At 38.9% G+C, this 17396-nt stretch overlaps 1 long non-coding RNA gene across 3 annotated transcripts in view; it reads left to right on the forward strand.

The window, feature by feature from the left end:
• The first annotated feature begins 1832 nt into the window (after positions 1-1832).
• Positions 1833-17396, forward strand: part of LOC139153609 (uncharacterized) — a 31781-nt gene continuing 16217 nt past the window's right edge. For all 3 annotated transcript variants that reach the window (XR_011556857.1, XR_011556859.1, XR_011556858.1), the window contains exons 1-2: positions 1833-1992; positions 15064-15133. This is a non-coding gene — a long non-coding RNA (uncharacterized lncRNA). The remainder of the gene's footprint in view (positions 1993-15063; positions 15134-17396) is intronic.

The raw sequence follows: 17396 nt of genomic DNA on the forward strand, positions 1-17396 counted from the left end.
AAGTGGTGTTCAACACCTTTAATAGCACCCAGAAGCAGATTGGTAAACAATGCAGCTCATGGAGAGGCCATTCTTGGAACCCAAAACTACCCTTGCTTTTGCACTCTTCACCAGTTGTACCTTCCAAATTCTCTTCAAGGATAACTCTATGTAGAGTGCATTGCAAAAGTCCTTTTGTGAGATGATTAGGGATTGAATGACTTAGCATAGGGAATCCTGGTCCAGGAAAGACAATAACGAGTGCACAACACAAAGTTGTGCAAAGGCTCTCCTACTTGTGATTGCCATCTGTTCCTTGAACAGGAGTTGTAAGTCCAGAAAAAAACTCAAGTTGTGGATTGGGTATTTCTGGGGCAGTTCCATCTTATCCAGAGTCAAAGATGACAAGGTCCTGGATCCTGGTGTCCCATGTACCCAAAGCCATTCAGTCTTCAAAATGTTTTCTACGGTCTTTGTAATTTCATTGAATCTTTTAGGGGGGGGGGGGAATCAGTTAAAGATACTTTTTGCTAGGCAGCCTCGTTTCCCCCCCTTGAAATCAGCCTCCTCCTCTATAATCCAATTTATTGTTATTCAAAGCAATGAGCAAGCAAGCAGATTTTCTGACTATTTTGATCAAAAAGTTTTTCATGTTAGTAGAAGACAAATCCAGAGTCACGTGTCATGTTTCCATATAAAAAAATAGAAATTGATAAAAGCAAACAAAAAATAGAAATTGAAAGGAAAAGACAAAGAAAGAAAGAAAGAAAGAAAGAAAAAAGAAAAAATCCAGCAGTGATTGAAATAAATCAGCATTCAGCCAGCTAATTAAATTTTTATAAATTGATTTAGTAATTTAATCATTTAAAATTATTTTGGCTCATTTTGCAAATGGTGGAAAACCAACATTACTATATTATATTGATCAGAATTCAAATAGGGAAGATATTATATGTATAAACATCTTTCTTCTTTTTAAAGACTTTTTTTTCTTTTTAAAGTCTTTTTTTGTGCTTTTTATTCTTTTGTCCCTTTTAAATATTTCAGAAAAGAGTGTAGAGAAGAGCAACAAAGACAATTAGAGGCCTGAAGGCTAAATTATATGAAAAATAGTTGCAGGAATTTGATATGTCTAGTCTAGTGAGAAGAAGGATTTCGTGTGATATGATAGAGATATGTAGGGTTGGCACAAAGATGAGAAGATCAACCTATTTTCCAAATCACCAAAAGGCAGTAAAAGAAGCAATGGATAAAAACTAATCAAGGAGAGAAACTACCTAGAATGAAGGATAAACTTCTTTACAGTGAGAACAATTAATCAGGGTTGTCTCCAAAGTTTGTGATCCTCCATCATGAGGTTTTTAAGAGATTGGACAGTTATTTTTCTGAAATGATATAGTGTCTCCTATTTGAATAGAAGATTGAAAGGGAGGGCCTCTGGTGTCTCTTCCAAGTCTATCACTATGTTATGTTACTCTTTCTATGATAATGTGTCCATCAAGAGTCTCTGGATTCATCAAGAGTCTCTGGATCATGTGTCTACCAAAGAACATTACACCCAAAGAAGTCTGAAATGATATAGGATCTCCTGCCATAGATAGATACTTAGATTAGAAGACCTTCAAGGAACCTTGCAATCTTCTTGGAGTAATGTTACTCTTAGATTTGCTCACACCAGAATTGAGAGGCTGGGTGCTTTTTGGCGCTGGGACAACATTTGCGTTGGTGCCAATAACACGGCACCGACTTCCTGGTTCATTGGGAGGTTTCACCTCCCAGCATGTTCTGTGCAGCCTCTTGATCGGGGAAATGAGCTGGGTGGGGCGAGTGGCCTTTTAAGGATCTGCAGCTGCCCAGCTCTTCCCTTTTCCTGCTTGGCTGCAAGGAGAGCAGACAAGTGAAGACCAGGAAGTCCGGTCAGCGGATCGGATTGTCGGAGGAAGCACCACGTGGCTGAAAAGCTTCTATCTAAACGGCAGCGAGTAGTTCTTATTTCTTTTGCTGGGCTTTTGGGTAAGAGCAAAAGGACTTGCTTTGCTGGGGACAGCGAGTCAGGATGTTTGAATCAGAAGGAGTGGGTTTTTTCCTTCCTGGCGCCATTAAGGCTTTGACTATTGTTTTACTGGCCTTTTTTGTGACCAATTTTGGGTGCTAGCATTAACTATATCTACACATTTTGCTATTTCTGTTGCATATGTAAATATGTTAATAAGTAAGGTCGCCTAAAGTTTAGGTTTTGAATAACTGGCACTGACCTGGCTCAAAACAAGCTCCTTGCCGAGGAGGAGACAACCTTACAAAAAGTCATTAAATCAGCCCAAACTGTAGAAGTCTCCAAGGCTGCGGCTGAAGAACTTAGAAAACACGCTAAAAGCTCCACTGTCTTTAAAATAGACAGCTGTGTATCTCCGGACACCTCCAAAATGCAAGAGTCGCCCCCCCCCCGAAGACGTAGATGACAGCTGCTTCAAGATCCGGATGTCCCAGGCAAGACCCCCAAGAACCACCCAAACCTTCCTCAAATGTTCGGGTTGCAGGGGAGGGCGGAGCTAAGCCGAAGCGACACAACGGACTCCCCAGTTCTCTGGGGTGCCTGTTGAACTGCGGCTGATTGGGGTCACACGATATGGACTATCCTGGCTTGGAGAGTCAGGTGAGAGAGGGGAACATCTGGGGAACCGCAGGATATCGCAAAATCCTGCAGGAAGCCAGTGCCCTGACCATCAGCCTGCTGGAAGTAACCTGTTACCTTAAGCTTCGAGGGTGACGGAAGCTGAGGGGTTTATTACCATCCATAAAGCCATCTGGTGAGAGAATTGTTTTGGGATTTTAAAATCTGGACTTTGGAGAGAAGAGATATATTGGAGGTTTCTTAAAATTTGACTTGGAACGGGTTTTTTGGTGAGGGAGAGATGTGAAAACACCGGAACTTTGATTTTTGGTTCAACGGCAGGGAAAGCTTTCTGTATTGCCATCTCTCCTGAATGCTGCATTTAAAGTGTCAGAACGATATGTTAACAGCGTTTTTGTAAAGAAATTGATATTTGAAAGAGAAAGGTATTACTGCATGTTTGGGCTGGATTTTCAGCATCTTTTATTGTTTTCATATTTTTATGTTTTAAGATATTTAAAATACAGTATTTTACTTCGAAAGATTTTTTTCGCCCTGAAAGGCTTTTCTTATACTGCCATCTAGTGGCAAAAAGTTAAAAGAAAAAGTATAGGCTGCAGCATGGGAAAGTGGCCTTGACATTTTGCTATATTTAATAACAAAGGCAGGTGCAGCTTGCTGACTCAGTCTGTTATTGCTACAAAGTGATAAACAGTTTTTTTTCTTCTGTTTTGAAAAGTACAATAACTCTGCTTCTTGGTTTGAGGCTTCTGTATCATAATTCAGCTAAAAGACCCTTCAAGGGTTATACTTATAATTCTATAATCAATATATATTGTATATATATATATTAGACACTACAATTTTTATACCCAGCTACTTTTTTTATTTGAATCTTAATTTTATTTTATCTATAATTCAAGTTTATTTTTCTTTTAAAACTAATTAATTTTATATTTGATTTTTAATTTTTAAATCTTTAAATCCTTATTTTTATTTTCTTAGGCCTACTTCACTTTTTTCATTTTTTATTATCTTATTATTTTTATCAAATTCTGATTTTGATAGCTTCTTCCTGAGAATTGGCTTTTATATTACTCTTGTTATCAGACTCCAATTTAAGTGTTGGGTCTGACTACTTAATTTTTTTTGGGGGGGGGGTTTCGATCACTGGATTTTTCTATTCACTGGATTATATTTGATCTTTTTGGATTATTTTTGATTTTTTTCAAAAGCTATTTTTTAATTTTATCAGGAGTTTTTAACACTGGGTTTGTAACCCCCTTGTATTTTCTCAATTAATGGATTTTTCTATCTGTTCATTGGATTATATTTGATTTTTTGGATTATTTTTAATTATTTTTTTATTTTATCAGGTGTTTTTAACACCAGGTTTGTATACCCACCCTTTGGATTATTACCTTGTGTTTTTTCAATCATTGGATTTTTCTATCTATTGATTGGGTTATATTTGATTTTTTGGATTATTTTGGATTTTTTTGAAACTACTTTTTTATTTTATCGGGTGTTTTCAACACTGGGTTTGTATACCCACCCTTTGGATTATTACCTGATTGGAATACTCCTGGAAGACTAATTGGATTATTTATTTATTTATTTATTTATTTATTTATTTGATTTGATTTGATTTGATTTGATTTGATTTGATTTGATTTGTATGCCGCCCCTCTCCACAGACTCAGGGCGGCTAACAACAATAATAAAAACAGCATATAACAATCCAATACTAAAACAACTAAAAAACCCTTATTATAAGACCAAACATACATACAAACATACCATGCATAAAATTGTAAAGGCCTAGGGGAAAAGAATGTCTCAGTTCCCCCATGCCTGGCAGCAGAGGTGGGTTTTAAGAAGCTTACAAAAGGCAAGGAGGGTGGGGGCAATTCTAATTTCTGGGGGGAGTTGGTTCCAGAGGGCCGGGCCACCACAGAGAAGGCTCTTCCCCTGGGTCCCACCAAACGACATTGTTTAGTTGACAGGACCCGGAGAAGGCCCACTCTGTGGGACCTAACTGGTCGCTGGGATTCGTGCAGCAGAAGGCGGTCCCTGAGATAATCTGGTCCGGTGCCATGAAGGGCTTTATAGGTCATAACCAACACTTTGAATTGTGACCGGAAAATTATAAAATGGCAGCAAAGAAACCATCTCATTCTACAAGCACTCCTCCACAGACATCAAGCATCACAGAGAAATTGAAATTTGCTGAAATTAAGAGTGCAATTCAAGGTTTAAGAGAAGAAGTAAAATTGAGTAGAGAAAGTGCTAATCAAGAATTCAATTTAGTTAAAGAAAATCTGAACCAAGTGATTAAAAATTTAAATTCCATTAACGTTGAAATGAAAGGAATGAAGGAAATTATTGCTAAAAATGAGCAACGAATACAAAAGGTCGAAGAAAAGGTGCAGACCCATGATGCAAAGATAGAGGAATTGATGACAGAAGAGAAAAAACAAGAAAGAATTTCACTAATTCTTGAGGCAGACCGCGCAGAATTTTATCTGCATTTTTAGAACATTACAGAAGATAAAGGTAAGAATCTTCAAGAGATTTTAGGTGATATTTTGGCAGAAACAATGGAAGAAGACAAAGAAATAATAATGATGGATATTGATGAAGCTTTCAGAGTGGGCACTAGATTCATGGCCAGACACAATTTACCAAGAGAAGTTCACGCTAGATTTACTAAAAAGTGGTGTAGAACACAAATACTTCAAAAGCTGAGAACTGCAACTATCAAGTATAGAGAGAAGGAAATTATAGTCTTAAAACAGGTCCCAAGGAAGATAAGAGATCTATGAAGAGAATACCAATTTTTAACAAGAAAGCTTCACCAAAGAAGAATCAATTTTAGATGGCTGATTCCAGAGGGTATATTTCTGGCATGGCAAGGTCAAAGATATAGACTGGATTCATTTAAAATAGCTGAACTGTTTTTTGATCAGAAGTTTGAACAAACCAAGGAAGGAGCGAAGGAGATGCAAGTAGTTGTGAGGGCAAAAGAACCAGCTCCCACAGAAGAGGGACTAAAAGTCATAAGTGACGAATACCTACTAGATGTGGCTGCAGGAGGAACAGATATACAGTGATCCCTCGGGTTTCGCGAGGGTTCCGTTCCAAGACCTCTCGCGAAACTCGATTTTTCGCGATATAGCGGTGCGGAAGTAAAACACCATCTGCGCATGCGCGCCCTTTTTTTTCATGGCCGCACATGCGCAGATGGTGGAGTTTGCGTGTGGGCGGCGGGGAAGACCCAGGGAAGGTTCCTTCGGCCGCCCAACAGCTGATCTGCTCCGCAGCGCGGCAGCAGCGAGGAGCCAAAGATGGGGTTTCCCCCGTTGCCCAGGCAACGGGGAAACCCCATCTTCGGCTCCTCGCTGCTGCCGCGCTGCAGAGCAGATCAGCTGTTGGGCGGCCGAAGGAACCTTCCCTGGGTCTTCCCCGCCGCCCAGGCAAAGGGGAAACCCCAAGATCGCTTGCCGCTTGCCCGTTCACCTGCCCGCCCGGCTGCTCGCTTGCCCGTTCACCCGCCCGCCCGGCCGCTCCGCTTGCCTGTTTGCCCGCCCGGCCGCTCCGCTTGCCTGTTTGCCCGCCCGGCCGCTCCGCTTGCCTGTTCGCCCGCCCGCCCGGCCGCTCCGCTTGCCCGTTCGCCCGGCCGCTCTGCCCGTTCGCCCACCCGCCCGGCCGCCTGTTCACCCGTCCGCCCGGCTGCTCGCTTGCCGCTCGAGAGCAAGAGGGGGAGAGATAGAGAAAGAGAGAGAAGGAAAGAAAGAGATGAGAGAGGGAGGAAGAGAGTGTGAGAGAGGAAGAAGCAACATAGAGAAAGAGAGAGAGAAAGAAAGATGAGAAAGGAAGGGAGTGACGTCATCGGGTGGAAAAATCGCGATATAGCGTTTCGCAAAGATCGAGATCACGAAACTCGGGGGATCACTGTATTTCATCTCAAGAACGAGAAGCGATAACAAGTATTGAACAACTTTTTCTGACTGATAGTAAGGAACAAAGAGAAAGGGTGATGACGAGAGCAGCAAAGGACAGGCAAAAGCCTTAATATAGGAAAACAAATACAAATTTAAAATGGATGAAGAGCTTAAATGGATTTCAATCAACGTTAACAGACTTAATTCATCAAATAAGAGAAATAGAATTTTTAACAAACTTTTTTTAAATAAATATTTTTATTGATTTTATAATGTAAAAACACACACACACAACATATAACAAGTGCTCAGTGATTGTGCCCACCACCAGACAAACATTCGTATCCCACCACCAATCGGGGGTGTTTCTTGTATAAACCATTTTAACCCAAGAGCAAAATATTTATGTATTATCAAGTGATTCCAACTTGTTTCTTAAAGCTTGGTCTCGGATACTACTCGCCATATATTGTCTTACCTTGTCCCATCGTTCCATCATTTGTTGCAAATCAGTTTCATTAATCAAATTCATCCTTTTATCCATAATCTCAAACTGAATGTGGTCCACCATGTACCTGTACCAATTTTGTATTGTCCATTTTGTCGCGTCCTTCCAAACCAATACTATTACCGCCTGAGTGCTTTCTATCGCTGCTTGTTTTATTTCTCTGAATTCTCCCATCTCATTACTTTTAACTAATACTGCCATTTCCTTAGTAATTATCCATCTTATATTTAATATCCTATTGATATCCTCTTGCACTTTTTGCCAAAAGTTCTGCACTACTGGGCATTCTCAAAACATATGCATAAATACTCCTTTATCTTGGCACCCATGCCAACAAATACCTTTAACATTCTGCTGAAAGTGTGCAAGTTGAACGGATGTGTAATACCACATGCAATATTTTCCTTCTCATTTCCCTAATTCTTGTATTCTTAATTTTCCTTATATTCTCTACTATATTTTTCATCTCTTGCACCTCTACTTGTATCTCATTTTGCCACCATTTAGTCAATCCTTGGATCACATCCCTGTCTGACTGCATTAACATCTTATATATATATTGCTTGTTTGCGCTTTGTACCCTCACTTTTTTCTCTTATTTTCTCTAACTCTATCTCCTCCCTAAATAGCGCTTCATTCCCTTTATAAATCTCTTTTACAACTTCACTAAATTTGTCCCCCATATTTAATTCCTTACATAGTTTGTATAAATAGCTATGGTTAACTTTATCAAAAGCTTTATAAACATCTAATTTCAAAATTCCCAATTTCCTTTTAGTAATGGTAGCATGGTGCATCACATTTATTACATTTCTAATTGGTTCACTTATTTTCCTTCCCTTCACAAATCCATATTGATCCTCTTCAATTATTTTTGGTAAAATATTTTTTAGTCTATTTGACAATATCTTCATAAATATTTTATAATCTTGATTTGCCAAGCTGATAGGATGGTAGGACCCAGGCTCTCTTAAATCTTGATCAATCTTCAGAATAGTAACAATCTCTGAAAGTTTCCATGTCTGCGGGATATCATGAGCTAACAATATATTATTGAACAGTTTCCCCAAATGCAGCAACAATTCATTCATATAAGTTTTATAAAATTCCCCTGTAAAGCCATCCGGGCCCGGTGCTTTGGCTTGTTTTAACCCTTAAATTACTCTAGCAATTTCATCTTGTGTAATTTCTGCATTCAATTTGTTTATCTTCTCCAACATTAAGTACTCCTATATTTACCTGATCCTCTTTATACAAATCCTCATAATATTTTCTCATTATCTTCTCTAGCTGCTCTTTACCATATCTAACCTCTCCACTAGGGTCTCTCAGTGCTAATATACATGATTTTTCTTTCCTCTTCTTCAAATATCTTGTCATTTGTTGCACTGTTTTTGTCCCCCAGCGCAATATTTTTTGGTTGCATCGTCATTCTCACCTTGTTCCATTGGATCTCATTGTACATCATCAATTGTTTCCTTTTCAATTTCTTTTTTTTAAAATTTTTAATTGATTTTTAGTTCCAAGACAAAACAAAGACACATACAACAACACATAACCTAAAAAAGGAGCCCAAACTGCTCCGTATTTTTTAGAAGTCTAAGAAATTTAAATACGAATCTTGTAGATCATATTAAGAAAAGGTGATAGAAAAGAATCATAAAAGGAAGAAAAATGTATAAACTGTACCTAATTACTATTTACAAACATTCACATAGTTTTGTACCATTTACTATATGTTACAGTATTTACAATAGCATTCTTTTATCGAGCCACTCATAAAACTTATACCAAATTTTACAATAGTCAGATTCTTCTTATCCCTTTAACCGCCTTGTCATGTCCATTTCAGCACAGTCAGTGATTTTGTTTATTATTTCTTCTTCTCTCGGAGTTTCAGTATCTTTCCATCTTTGAGCGTATGTTACCCTGGCAGCCATTAGAATATGTATTAGTAGATATTGGGTTTCTTTTTTATACTTCTGAGTAGGAATTCCTAATAAATAGAATTCTGGCATCTTTTCTATTTCCTCTTGCACTATTTCTTTTAACCACTTCTGTATTAAGTTCCAATAGTATTTCACTTTAGGGCAGGTCCACCATTGATGATATTATGTCCCTATTTCCTTTTTACATTTCCAGCAATTTGATTGAAGATTCGGATACATTTTAGCGAATCTGTTGGGTGGCAAATGCCATCTATGGAACATTTTCATCTGGTTTTCTTTAAATGCTGTAGACTTTGTTATCTGCCAATTGTACGTCCATGAATTTTCCCACTTGTCCATGTCTATTGTGTGCCCAAAGTTCCTGCACCAATTAACCACGGTACCTTTTACCCTATTACTTTCTATTTTGGACCTTATCATATATTTATATATTTTCCCAATCATTTTTTCTTGGTTTTTCATAATTATTTTATCAAAAGTTGATTCCCCTTTCTGAAAAAGGTAAGTCTTTTTGTCTGCTGAAAATCTTGCTTGGATTTGAGTATACGTCCACCAGTCTATTTCCCTATCATCATCATGTAAAGCTTGCCTAGTTTTTAACTCTAAATGGGAATCTAAAAGATTTTTATATCTTAATACTTCTGTAGTTTTTTTTAAGTTTGGATGTCTTACTCCGTCTATTGGTGAAATCCAGACTGGGACAGTTAAAACATGATCTTTTAAAATTTCTAACCAAACTTTTAATAGGGAATTTCTAATTATTGGTTTTTAAAATAGTTATGCACTTTATATTTCTCATACTATGCAAAAGCATGCCAACCCAACATTAATTCATGGCCTTCTAAACTTAATACTCTGCTGTTTTCTAGGGTAAGCCAATCTCTTATCCATATCATAGCTGCTGCCTGGTAATACAGTTTCCAAGGAGGCTTTAGATTTCATTCATTTCATTTATTAGATTTGTATGGCACCCCCCTCCGTAGACTCAGGGCGGCTCACAACACAATAAAACAGTTCATAACAAATCTAATAATTTACAATGTAAAATATTTTTAAAACCCCATTATTAAGCAGACATACATACAAATATACCATACATAAATTGTATAGGCCCGGGGGAGATATCTCAGTTCCCCCATGCCTGATGACAAAAGTGGGTTTTGAGGAGTTTACGAAAGGCAAGCAGGGTGGGGGCAGTTCTAATCTCTGTGGGGAGCTGGTTCCAGAGATTCGGGGCCACCACAGAGAAGGCTCTTCCCCTGGGGCCCGCCAAACGACATTGTTTAGTTGACGGCACCCGGAGAAGGCCCACTCTGTGGGGCCTAATCGGTCACTGGGATTCGTGCGGCAGAAGGCGGTCTCAGAGATATTCTGGTTCGATTCTATGAAGGGCTTTATAGAGGTCATAACCAACACTTTGAATTGTGACCAGGAATTGATCGGCAACCAGTGCAGACTGTGGAGTGTTGGTGTAACATGGGCATACCTTGGGAAGCCCATGACTGCTCTCGCAGCTGCATTCTGCACGATTTGATTACAGTAGTCGAAATTCTAGGTGATGAGGGCATGAGTGACTGTGAGCAGTGAGTCCCGTCCAGATAGGGCTGCAACTGGTGGACCAGGTGAACCTGGGCAAACATCCCCCTCGCCACAGCTGAAACATGGTTCTCTAATGTGAGCTGTGGATCGAGGAGAATGCCCAAGTTGTGGACCCTCTCTGAGGGGGTCAACAGTTCCCCCCCAGGGTGAGGGACGGACAGATGGAATTGGCTCTGGGAGGCAGAACCCACAGCCACTCCGTCTTATCCGGGTTGAGTTTGAGTCTGTTGACACCCATCCAGACCCCAATAGCCTCCAGGAACCGGCACATCACTTCCACTGCTTTGTTGACTGGATATGGGGTGGAGATGTACATAGAAATATAGAAGACTGACAGCAGAAAAAGACTTCATGGTCCATCTAGTCTGCCCTTATACTATTTTCTGTATTTTATCTTACAATGGATATATGTTTATCCCAGGCATGTTTAAATTCAGTTGCTGTGGATTTACCAACCACGTCTGCTGGAAGTTTGTTCCAAGGATCTACTACTCTTTCAGAAAAATAATATTTTCTCATGTTGCTTTTGATCTTTCCCCCAACTAACTTCAGATTGTGTCCCCTTGTTCTTGTGTTCACTTTCCTATTAAAAACACTTCCCTCCTGAACCTTATTTAACCCTTTAACATATTTAAATGTTTCGATCATGTCCCCACTTTTCCTTCTGTCCTCCAGACTATACAGATTGACTTCATTAAGTCTTTCCTGATACGTTTTATGCTTAAGATCTTCCACCATTCTTGTAGCCCATCTTTGGACCTTTCAATTTTGTCAATATCTTTTTGTAGGTGAGGTCTCCAGAACTGAACACAGTATTCCAAATGTGGTCTCACCAGCGCTCTATATAAGGGGATCACAATCTCCCTCTTCCTGCTTGTTATACCTCTAGCTATGCAGCCAAGCATCCTACTTGCTTTTCCTACCGCCTGACCACACTGCTCACCCATTTTGAGACTGTCAGAAATCACTACCCCTAAATCCTTCTCTTCTGAAGTTTTTGCTAACATAGAACTGCCAATGCAATACTCAGATTGAGGATTCCTTTTCCCAAAGTGCATTATTTTACATTTGGAAACATTAAATGTAAACATTCAATGTACAACTGGGTATCATCTGCGTACTGATGATAACTCACCCCATGCCTGTGGATGACCTCACCCAGTGGTTTCATGTAGATATTGAATAGTAAGGGGGAGAGGACCGACCCCTGAGGCACCCCACAAGGGAGTAACCTTGAGGTCGACCTCTGACCCCCCACCAACACCGACTGCGACCGACGGGAGAGGTAGGAGGAGAACCACTGTAGAACAGTGCCTCACGCTCCCAACCCCTCGAGTCGGTGCATGGTATTGAAAGCCGCTGAGAGGTCGAGAAGCACCAGGACAGAGGACAAACCCCTGTCCCGGGCCTGCCAGAGATCATCCATCAACGCGACCAAAGCAGTTTCCATGCTGTAGCCGGGCCTGAATCCTGACTGCTGAGGGCCTAGATAATTGGCTTCTTCCAAGGACCGTTGGAGTTGGAGCGTCACCACCTTCTCAACAAATAGAGACTGGCCGATAGTTGTTAAGAATGGCTGGGTCCAGGGAAGGTTTCTTGAGGAGGGGGCGCGCAAGTGTCTCCTTGTAGGGATCTGGAAAGGACCCCCCTCCCCACAGAAGCATTGACAATCTCCTGAACCCAGCTCCGTGTCACCTCCCTGCTGGCAGAAACCAGCCAGGAGGGACACGGATCCAGTAAGCAGGTGGTGGAACTCACAGCTCCAAAGCCCCCTTGCCTGCTGTTTTCCTGTAAATAGGACAATCGAATTCTTGGCCTTTTCCCTGCCCATATAAAATTTGACAACATTTTATTCAATTTTTCAAAATATTTCTTATTTAAATTCATTGGGATTGTTTGGAAAATGTACAATAATTGTGGGAGGATTACCATTTTAATTGCTGAGATTCTACCTATCATTAAAATAGGTAATTTATTCCATTTAATAAGTTTCTCCTCTATTTTTTCAAGTAGTTGTGGATAGTTATCGTCCTTAATTGTTATGGCTTTTGCAGTTATATTTACACCTAAGTACTTAATTTTTTTTCTATCTGGATTCCAATTTCTGATTTTTCTTATCCATTAAATTTTTAGAAATTATTTTAGTATTTTCTTTATTCATCTTTAAACCTGCTGCTTTACCGAACTTGCTAGTCTCTTCTAAAAGTTTTCCTCCAGTTTCTAATGGTCCTTCTATATTAAATACTAAATCATCAGCAAATGCTAATAATTTATACTCTTGATTTTTAATTTTAAGACTTTTTATATCTTTATTAGCTCGTACTTAAATCAGAAGAATTTCGATCGCTAAGATAAATAATAAAGGGAATAAAGGGCATCCCTGTTTAACTCCTTTCTTGATATTTATTTTTTTTGTAATGTCACCATTGATTATAATTTTAGCCACTTGTTCTGTATATAAAGTTTGTATAGTTCTATTAAATTTTTCTCCAAATTTCATTTTTATTATTTGTTGTAAATAATATTTGTTGTAAAGAATATAGTAGAGGCCTTTACACGAACAGCTCTGGCACAGCTGGTTAAGACACCAACTAGAGGGGAGAATATTCTAGATTTAGTTTTTACAAATGGGTTTCAGGGGTCAAGGTGGGAGAAAACTTCTCCCCTCTAGTCAGTGTCTTAACCAGCTGTGCCAGAGCTGCTCCTGTGAAGGCCTCTACTATATTCTTACTTTTGCATGTAAGGGCACTGGGGATATTCCAGTCAACATCAGGTATGTTGAAATTACCCATAACCACAATATCTCCCTTTACTGCCATTTGGGTAATTTCATCTACCATCTTGTTGTCATATTCCTCAGATTGCCCTGGAGGTCTATAGGACACCCCAATTCTAATGATAGAACCTTCTTTATTTTTCATGCAAACCCATGTATTTTGAATTAGAGTGATTTTTAGACTTTCCTTAACATAAATGGCTACTCCACCTCCCCTTCTCTCTATTCTATCCTTCCTATACAGTATATATCCTGGTATGGATATTTCCCATTCATTAGAATCCTTAAACCATGTCTCAGTTATGGTGACCAGATCCAAATTATCTCTAGATATTATGGCCATTAACTCACAGAGCTTGTTGCTCAAGCTTCAAGCATTCGTGCATATTACCCGAAGAACATTATTTTCATTATTAGTTTGCCCCTTATCATCAACAACTACATCTATTTTATTTGCAGCTCCCTTTTCATAAGCTTCCAGAAACTGATTTATCCTCATTGGTCGGGGACAGAAATCATCCACATCAGTTACATCTCTGTCCCCTTTACCTAGTTTTAATGCCTGTCCAAAAAAGTTCTGAACTCCTCACCGAGCACCTGGGTACCTCTGTATGATGGATGCAAACCATCCCTCTTAAACAACTCCCTATTAGACTACCTATTGACATCATGACTTACATAGCCAAAACCTTCAGCTTTACACCACTGCCTTAACTACACATTAAACTCTCTGATACAAGTTTGTTTTACCCTCCTGGCCACAAACCGGTAACACATCTGAGAAAGTCATTGAATCCGTTATTTTGCCCAGCTCTACGCTTAGACATTGGAAATCTCTTTTTACTACATTAACATTTCTCTGGGACAAATCATTTGTTCCAAGATGCACCACCACATCAGCGTTATTACCTTTACTCACAGCCTTGACAATATTTGTAATCTGCCTCCTGTCCCTGTTGGCAGTGGCCCCTGGGAGACATCTCATCAGCTTCACCACATCCTTACTCTGTCCGAAATCAACACCTCTAACAGTTAAGTCACCCACAAGAAAATGTGTCCTCTTTTAATTTCTACTAGCTGCACTAGATGGATTGGTGATACTATGCACCTCACTTACAACAACTTCCCCTTAGAACATCCCCTCATTCTCCGCCTGAGGGGCCTCGCTAATATCTACAACATCCTTACCATTTAAATCCGCAAGAATATTATAGGAATTTGATACAGAGAGACCAAAATTGCTATGTTTTTGCTCCACTGCACGTAATCTTCCTGAACCGACAGTTGTCCACACAGCCCTCCTCCTCAGGGGGCACTGTGGAAGTGGGGGCTGCACACATGGCTGCATTACAGCATGTGGCTGGGACAATCTTTCCACTTCTGACTGCAAGCTACAAACTAAGGACTGCAATCTAGAGATCTCGCCATATAAGCTAGATATCCCTATGCAAAGAGGGAAGCACCCAAAGTTCCACAAGGTACTAAGGAACACAACAGCCAAACAAGTGTTACACTGCACCAAGCCAGACATCTTAACAATTTATTGAAATACAAGTACTTAGCAAAAAAATCAGCAACCCCTATTGCTACTTTTATTATTTTCAGTTTTCAGTATTTTCAGTATTATTTATTATTTTCAGTTTTCTTTTTTTATTTTTGAATTTAATTTTTATTTTATTTTTTATTTTTCTTCTGAGCATGTGCAGAAACCGAATTTCTGGCACTGTGCATGTGGTTGCCATCTTGAGGAAGCAAACCATCAGTGAGGTAAGTTGGAACCCAGCCCTACTTGGGTCCCCTCAATTTTACCCAGAAAGCAGCTGAAAAATGCCCTACTCCTGTTTTGTAGCCATGTACCATTTTCTGCCCTTGCCTCCTTCCTGTTTTATTTGATTTCCCTCCTGCCCTGAAAGCAAAAGGAAGCAAAGGGGCGGGTGGGGGGGGGGGGAGAAGGATAGCTCAGACTATTGCTCTAATTTTTTGTTCCTATATTTTGTTATTTAGGTATAAATTTTGTTAATGTAGAAAATTTATTTAGAGCCTATTAAACAACCTGTCTGCAATCATGGTTGTGTCTCTATTAAGAATAAAGCCCACGGAAAGAGAATAGCCTTATTGCCAAGTAAATATGCATATATTTTACATAGTTGAGAGATAGGCATTGGTTATTGTCAGGTGTATTACAGAGAGAAATTAAAACTTCTGTAACAACAGATACTTTGTGTCCAGACAAGGTATGGGTGTATGTGTGTGAGAGAAGAGGGGGGGAGTGTTGTGAGTGTTTCCTATCAGCCTTTGGAAATGTCAAATTCAGAAGATGAAGACGATGTAGAAACTGTTGATTACCCTGATTTAAGGAATGTGGAGGAGGCTAGTGGTGATGAGGATTTGATAGAACATCCATCTGATGATAGTAGGGAAAGTAATAATTCTTCAGATAGTGGGGGTGTAGAGAATAATCCTTGGTTAAGTGCCAAATTCCGAAGGTTAGAAAAAAGGAGGGACAAACTTGGGGGGAAGAAGTTTTAATATGCTATTCAGAGTGTGACCGGAAAAGATGAATGCTTTTCTTCAAAGTGCTATAAACAAGATGAATATGTTTGCTGTTTCTCTGGAGAAGTGAGTTTTATATTGCATGATAAAACTATTTATAAATAGTGTGAACCTGACCCAGAGATGAGAAGATGTTTGAAGTAGATAGCCTGTTCTTTTAGAAAGAATTATAACTTTGTAGTTTTGTCTGTGAGATTGGAATGCATTTTGCTTGCCGGAGATGTATATGATGAAATCCAATGTGGAAGGAAAAATAAATAAAGAAGTTTTGAAAATTACAAGCCTGTAAAGCTCGTATTCTTGGAGTAGCCAGCCAGATCCCAGTCCAGGTTCAGAACATTTTGAAGAAAAGCCAAGAGAATCCAGCCGAGCATTTCACCATGGCCAATTTGCAGAATGATTTCTTAGCTTTAACACAGACAGTAACTGCTTTACAAAACCAAGTCATGATTTTCCAGCTGAACCAAGTAGTTGCCGCTGCTCCAATCCCCCCCCCCCAGGTCAGCATTCAGCTGAGACCAAAGATTTATTTAGCCAGACTCCCAGTATTCCTGGGGGAACGGGACCAACTCATTCCATTTCTAAATTTGAATTTAAGAAATTTGCAGAAATTTCTTAAATTCTTCTCCAGCAGACTTCTTGCAAGATGAGATGAAGGTCTCTTTCATTATAAGTCTGTTCATTTTTTAAAAAATCTTTTTATTAATTTTTCATAAAATAGACAAACAGACATACGTACATTTAACATTAAAAGGTGGGGATGTATGTTGCCCGCTTATCTCGAAAGTATAAATTTAAAATACAGAAAAAAGAATACATAATTGAATATATAATTGAATATTAGAAAAAATGATTTGTTAAGCTTTTCATTTAAAAAAGAATTCTTCTCATAATAATTCTTAGTATATAACCTAATTCTGCTATATTTCTAAACCAAACTTAGTTTGTCTAACACTACTATAACCTAAAGAAAAAATCTTATCCTTACAAACCAATTACACATTTGTATCTTAATTTTCTATTATTTTTTCTTATTTATCCATATATAAACTTTGTTCCACGTTTCATAAAATTTCGTATCTTCTTGATCATTTAAGCGTCTTGTCATCATATCCATCTCGGCGCAATCTAATATTTTTGTGATGACTTCTTCTTTGGGGATATTCTCCCCTTTCCAATTTTGCGCATATATAATCCTAGCCGCAGTTAAAATATGTATAATTAAATATAAAATTTCTTTCTTATAACTCTGGTTTGTAATTCCTAATAAATAGAATTCCGGGGTAATTTCTATATCTTGCTTTACTATTTCTTTCATTATTTTCTCTATCATCTTCCAATACATTCTAGCTTTGCTACATGTCCACCATTGGTGATAATAAGACCCTATCTCTTTCTTACATTTCCAACACATTGGGGAGGTTTTGGGAAACATTTTTGCTATCCTATTTGGTGGGAGGTGCCATCTATAAAACAT

Source organism: Erythrolamprus reginae, chromosome Z (assembly GCF_031021105.1).
Source record: "Erythrolamprus reginae isolate rEryReg1 chromosome Z, rEryReg1.hap1, whole genome shotgun sequence".
NCBI classification, from domain to species: domain Eukaryota; kingdom Metazoa; phylum Chordata; class Lepidosauria; order Squamata; family Dipsadidae; genus Erythrolamprus; species Erythrolamprus reginae.